Raw genomic sequence first — 7,347 nt, forward strand, 5'->3', positions numbered from 1 at the left:
CAAGCAACATCGCTAAGGTGTGTAATGAGTTTGACTCATGTAATAAATTGAGTTTAAAGCTGTCGCCCTGTACTTTATCTGTCTCACGACTCGGAAAGTAGAGAGCCGGAAAGACTCCACCGGCTAGATATTCTAGATTGAACTGGCCGAGCGGAACCCTGGACGGCCTCTTAGTAGTAATTGGTAAATGGATTATCCAATAAAAAACAAGGACCCAGGCGTCAAATTTTGTCATGATTGCTTCTGCAGTGTATACCATTCATTAAAAACTATAATTTAGCCAAAGTGATTTTGTTTCCTTTGTTTCCTTTTCTTTTCTTTTTTTGAGCCTGCGCCTTTAAAGGAGATGGGAGAGATGGTCGAAAGCTGCGAGTTTTCTACGGCCTCATGAACAACTTTCCAATGAGCCCTTGAGTTTAATTGAAGTCTAATACAAACATTTGCCTATCGCCTAATGAAAACATCGAACCATCAGAAAGTCGACGTATACCTAATAAGGCAGAATAATTAGGTTTCTCTTGAGGCCTTAGTGTTGTGCGCTCTTTGACGTCTAACAAACAGTACTTCCCTATTGGAAAACCCAGTGTCACTGTCCCAGCGCCATACCTGATTATTGGACCAGTGTGGCGCGGGGTACTGGGACGCTGGACGCTGGTGTGCAGCGCGGCACGCGGGACGCTGGCGCGCTGCACGCTGGACACCGTTACGGCCGAAATCGGGCTTTTGAATTGTTTTAAAAATCTGTGGTCATGCCGAGATCGTAATTAGGGCTGAAACACGAGCGCTGCGACAAAAAAAAAAGCACCGCAAAAAAAAAAAAGGAGCGAGCGGGAGTCGAACCCACCACATCGATGCACCGTGCATCCTGAATCGGACACGTTACCGCTACGCCACAGCTGAAAGACGTTCGTCAACCTCTTATTTCATCATGGTTTAACTACTTCCGGTAGCCAGTATTTTCATTTCCTCGTTTAGGAACGCAGATTTCAGTCTCTTCGTGCTCGCGAAAACCTAACAGACGATAGTTAATTTGTTGTTATGTGCTGCCTAGCATCAGAACGTCTATCTGGCACGTTTTGCCTCAAAAAATGCTAGCGTAACCGCCGATGTGTTGCGGCGATCGCACTGAATCGCTAAGCAGTTAGTCTTACCTATGTAGAAAACAATGTTTATCTGAACTGCACACTGAACACTTTAGTTTTCATCACCAGTTTGAACATATTTTCCGTCCTCTTTGTTTACTTTCTGCGTAATATACAGCCGCAGTAGTTCACGTTAGCCGAACAGGCCGTTAGGCTTAGAGCTGTACTCCGTGCGCCGCTATCGCTGTGAAGCACGTGCATAGTCAATTACGAAGAATCTAATAACCATTCAAATGTAGTTTCAATCATACCTGACTGAAGCGAGACCATATTTGCACCTTCGATTACACAAATCAGAAGCTAAAAACGCCGAGATTGAGCGTTACATTGGTTCACTGTTGCCGGTGACGTGCGGCGATGGTGCGGCTTTCAGCGGTTCGAGCCTACATGGAAAGACTGACTGGTAAGGTAGGTTGATGTTATTATCAGACTAATACTAATGTCATATATTGTGTTGCGAATGATAAGTTCTTTCCATGCAATTATATGAACTACATTCACAACACTCGTTCACACACTTCAGCGAAAGCGCGCGCGCTCGACAGATTGCTTTAGCGTATACGTACGTCCGTCGCTTAACTAGAGATAAAGCTAGATATGCGTAGGACAGAGAATGGAATAATATTTCGAAAATATTCGATAAGTTTTTCTTTCGACTTCTCGCGACCCAATACCAAATTTTGAACGAATTCCACCCAGCGCGCCCAGTTTTTTTTCCAATGTGCTACCAGTGTTCCCAGTGCGCGGGCAGACACTGTACAGCCACGGCCGCTACATGGTACAGCGTGCCCAGTGCCTCCCAGTGCGCTGTAAGACACTGGACCACACTGTACAGTATTCCCAGCGTCTTTCAGCGGCACTGGGCGACACTGGCCACGCTGTACAGTGTGTCCCAGTGCCTCCCAGCGCTCTGTAGTACACTGGGACACACTGTACAGCGTTTCCAGTGCCACCCAGTGCGCTGAAAGGCACTGGGAGACACTGGAAACGCTGTTTTTTCCGATAGGGTTCAAAGGGGAAACAGTCCACTCTTTGCAGAAAAAAACTTTCAGAACCTCTCTGGTAATGCAGACCAGTGAAAAGCTCTAATAATGTGACTTTTTTTTTTTCATTCGGACTATAGGAACGTTTGAGTATGCGGGTGCCACGAGGTATGCAGAAAACTTCGCCGCAGAAGCAACTTGTGGTCCGCCTCGGTGCTTTGCCTCGGTTGTGGTACCCCTTGTGGTCCGCCTGTGTGGTTACGGTGCTCGACTGCTGACCCGAAGGTCGCGAGTTCGATGCCGATCAACGGCGGTCGCGTTTTCGTGGAGGCGAAATGGTGGAGGCCCGTGTACTTATGTTTAGGTGCACGTTAAAGAAATGCGGGTGGTCGAAATTTCCGGAGCCCTCCACTTCGGCGTACCTCATTATGGTTGTGGCACGTGAAACCGCAGATGGTATTGTTAAGAAAATTGTACCCTCATGATCACATCAACTAGGGACTAAACAGCGTAGGTGTACACGTTACGGAAGGTCTTCAAAACCTCACAGGTTTCGACACTCCTTAAATTGGCCAAAAGAGGTGTTTGTATTTTTGTCATTGAAGGCATAAAGGATATAGAGTAAATAGGACCCGCATGTGGTGTACTATGAAGGCTCTTTGATCTCTTAGAACAACCCTGAAAAACCCGTCGTGGTATTGAATATTAGCTAAGACGCTGCTCTGTTAAGCTGTAGTTTGTAGGTGCGATTATGGTCACAACGACTTCCTTTCTGTTGGGTGAAAAAAATGCCAGAACGCCGTAAACTAGAACGCACGTGCGTGTCACTAAACGATAGGTCTCAAAAGGAAAGGCCAAGAATTTAGAGTTTTTAAGGCGAAAGTCTTATGCATCTCACTAGTAAAAGAAATACGGCGTCCGCTGGCGTCGTGAGCATGAGTGGTGCCGAAAAGTCAGGTTACCGTGTGGTGAAATCACGTTACTTTTGTCATACGACGACATCATTACGCCCAAGCTTTGTCTAAAGGAATGTGAAGTTTTCGCAATGTCCTGACGTTCATGTTGCCCCTGCAGGCCTCTTCTGGAATGATATTTGGAGCCTCGGTGCAAGCCACTTTGGCTTTGTCAACTGTCCCAAAATGACGTCTCTTCATGGGATGTTTCACACTCCGACAAACCATCATCACCATATAGGCTGTCCTTACGACAGGAACAGTTTACTACATTGTGGACTTCCCGAGTTTCACGCAAAAGTTGGTGCCAATCATTTCGCCTTTGTTCCAACGAGCGCTGTATTAGGGCTTACACGGCAAATGAAATTGAGTTTTACGGTAAAGTTTGACCCTGCCCTTCAGATGGTCACAGACTACCAAGTGACCGTGCGTGCATAAACGGATTTTGCCCTCCACCATTAGCAAACGGCCCTGACTCGCTGCGGCATACAATCACTGCGCAATATAATCGCTGGCATTACTTTTCGGACAAACCCTGTATTTGCAGATGTCAGAAGAGCAAAAAGTTTGTCTCGTGCCTTCTTCACAATCCCTTCCTAAGTTGTGCATTTTTTAACTCCGCATAAATATGATTTGGCGACATTTTTGCCCTGTATACTGCCCACGGAATTTATCATATTCCTCTGGAGTTGGTCATAATTTCACTTCGGGCGTCGTTTGTTCGGCATCATGTGAGCGCGGCCAACATCCAACAAAATGCATGGAAAGCTCTAAGCGCTAATGGGGACTCCAGAATTAAGGACGAGCGTTCGCTGACGGAGACCTAATTAATAATGCTGATGGCGCTTCGCGCTGTGAAAGGCAAGAGCAGGCAAGAAAAGCTGAAAGTGGAAGAGAAGTCGACGCGGTACAAGCCATGTTTTTTTGAAATGACACCTTGACGTGTGGTCTGATATTAATTAATTCAAGACAGCCGCCAGAATCTGCGCTTCCGCGTTCATATTTTGAAGGTGGCCGCGTACCCCTAAATGCTAGGAAATTCGTGGCCCCGTGACACAGCGTCGCTAAATCCTTGGACCAATTAGGCTTGCGGAAATTGCGAAAGAATGTTTCAACAGCGTGTACTTCAGTGCGACAAGGCGGACGTTCGCACACTTTCTTTAAGGTCGTCTCTGTAAAAGGTTGTGTATTTGATTGAAATGATCCTAATGAGAAGAGAACAGCAAGGGATGCTGCCCGTCACATGACATTGACTACTTCACCCTCGTTCAGGAAGAATTAAAACTGAGGCCAAGTCCTGTTCATCCGTCAAATTAGTCCTCGTCTTTTTGAGCGCTGTGTGAATTAAGAGACGAATCATCTTTCATGTAGTCTTTGCGCAATGTTCTGTGACATCACTAATGTGACCTTAATGAAAACCATCGCATAGACAGCTTAACCGAGCAGACTAAAAATAGAAATCTAGAAAAACGAACGAGACGTTTTTTTGGTGAATAACCATGCTTGATAGCAGTGTGCTTTTTTTCATTTTTACGGCTTTCACGTCTTCAAGAACAGGTAGCCTGTTAAATTATGGGCTCCGGGAGAAAAATTTACTATAATTAAAGGCCATCCAAGAAAGCGTCACATCAAGAATTTAGAAGACCGAAAACAAAAAAAAATGAGAAAAGAACGTTGATTGGACGGATTAGCCTAGGTTATAAGGAGCTCAGCAGCCTATTAGTGAAGAGATAATTAAAGTCCATCGAAAGCATCATATACTTGTTTTTTAGCGCAAGCTGACGGCTTATAAATAATAATAAGGGAACGAGAAAAGAATGTACGTGGCATCAAGACGTACACGCTGCAATTTATTTTTGATGTGGCGGCTTCACCCTTAATTCATGACAGCGCTTCGCTGCCAAATGCCGCAGTCTTCCTTTGACCGGTAATGACTTGCAAGTTAAGTTTCATAAAGTCTAGCTCTTTTAATATATAATTGACTATTTTATTGTATTATATAATAAAGTTCTCAAACGAGTCGGGGCTTACCAATGCAGATGGTCATTACGGAACCACGCAGCTACTAAGATTTAAAAAGAAAAAAAGCAGCTTGCATACAAAATGTAGCATCACATAACCGTGACGGCGAAGACCCGCTGCTTCAACGATATTCATTTAATGCCTTAACTAGCGTTAAAGGGCGCATTGGAGTGTACTGCCTTCAATAGTGAAGTGCCGCAACAGAGAAATACAATTCGCGGTGCCATGCACGCAACTCCGTCCGCTGTGCCCTGCGAACCACTGTACGCGTTGAATGTATATGCTCTCAGAAGAGGGCTCCGAAGAGCTGTGCAGAGTGCTCCAGAAAAGGGCTACAAGGAGGGCTCCTAAGAGCGCCTAACATAGACTGTGTACTGAATATACAGGATATGCGGCTCCACTGCGCACGTTGGACAGCTTGTGAAGCGAACCTTCAATGCAGCGCGGCGCGTGAAGCTACCAGTATGGCCATTCAGACCTCATGCAGCGTGCGGCAGCTGGTAAACATATATGAGGCAAACTCTTTGAGTTGACACTTTTTTTCGGGTTATGAACTTCATCGCTCGTGTATAAAATATGCCTAGTCGCAATAGAGCTCCTGATTAATATTGGAAATGCAGTATTATCAATCAAACGAACATTTCAAATAATTGTGTGTCTGCCAAGGTGCTTAGATATAAGATTAGGTTATGGTAAAGTAGTAAGGTATCGACATGCGTTCTTGTTTTTTTATTGTGAAAGCATTGTCTAATTAAAAATCTCAAGCTTGTTCCTAGTCGCGCAACAGCACATTGCCTAAAAAAACTCACAGGGTCCCTCATGCGCTCGCTAAGGCGACTGGAAGGCGAAAGCCATCTTCTTTTTCTTTTCAGTAGATGTATTGTTCCGGCCCCGCCACCCTCCGAAAGCCTCCTGCACCAATCGTGGTTTCCTACTGCTTCCAAGATCGGAGGCACCTCACCTGGTTTTGCAATGCCTTCGTGATCCTCGCACCTTCGAACAACCTACGAGATCATGTGACGACTTCAACGTACATATTATGGACCTTAGGACCTAGCTTTGTCGTCGACTCTTTATGTGTCAATATGTCACTTTATGTCACTAAATTTACATTATATGAGGCAACGCTCAGGTAACGTACGGTTACTCACCCACACGATACCGAGATCTTCGCCCACTCGTCATGATTCAATTCGTGGAGATGCGTGTTTTTTTTTGTTTTTTTTGCGCGTTTGCAGTCTTTCCACATGTCGTCTCGCGACAAAAGATGTTTTTGATTGTATTTTTGAAGGTTAACGTACTGATTCAAGTGAAATATATATCTTTTTTTTATGTAGTCTCCTTGCTAGCTTTTATTGAATACTTTACCTTTAACCAGACAGCTCTTATGGAGCGAAAGCTCGCGACACCACTTCAACAGCATGCGCTCTCGATCGCTGATCGTAGGCGTGGGCATAGGGTGGGGGGGGAGGGGAGTCAGGAGGTGCGGCTGCCCCTCCCTCCCTTCGTGGTACGTCGTCTGTGTACTGCGTTCTGATCGTAAGGCGTGGGGGCCTCAGAGGGAGGGGGCCGGCAAGAGCGGAGGGAGGGGCCTTGCTGTAAAACTTCGCCCCCCCCCCCTTCCCTCTAATAGCGGACCCTGCGAACGCACATGTCGGTGACCGTATGCTCCGCGAACGACTTTCAGGTCATTGCGTCATCTTTTGTTAACCCTGCAGCAATTTCACGCATGCATCACATATTATTTCGGCAGCAGGTTCGTCACACTTATCCGCGATTAAAGCGCACCCTCAACTTACACGGTAAACTGAACGGCACCTTGATGTGACAGATGCGTATAAAGCGTGCAAAAGGCTCGTGTGATAAATAAAACAACATTTATCTTTGAACAAGTAGAGTGTTCGGCTACGTTCAGTGACTGGGAATATGACTCGGCATGTGTAATCTATACGTGCCGGCGTTTCGCAACCTCATTAATGGATGAGTATGCATAGAAATCTCGTTAAATCATTCCTCGCGGCGCTCGTTTTGAGTTGCTACGCAGTTACGGCTCTTCGGGCAATGCCTCACGGATCTTGCCTCACCGCAGAGCAATGCACGTGTGACAAGGCCTCGGTTAGGTAGAAAAAATGAATTTTAAAAAATAAAAATAAAATAAAATACTTTGTGTGTTTGTCGTTAAGAAAATAACGGTAGCGCTCTTCTGCAGCTCTTCATAAAGCCGCTTGATCAAGTGGCCTTAGCCCT

The sequence above is a fragment of the Rhipicephalus sanguineus genome, chromosome 10 (genome assembly GCF_013339695.2).
Source record: "Rhipicephalus sanguineus isolate Rsan-2018 chromosome 10, BIME_Rsan_1.4, whole genome shotgun sequence".
In the NCBI taxonomy this organism is placed as follows: Eukaryota; Metazoa; Arthropoda; class Arachnida; order Ixodida; family Ixodidae; genus Rhipicephalus; species Rhipicephalus sanguineus.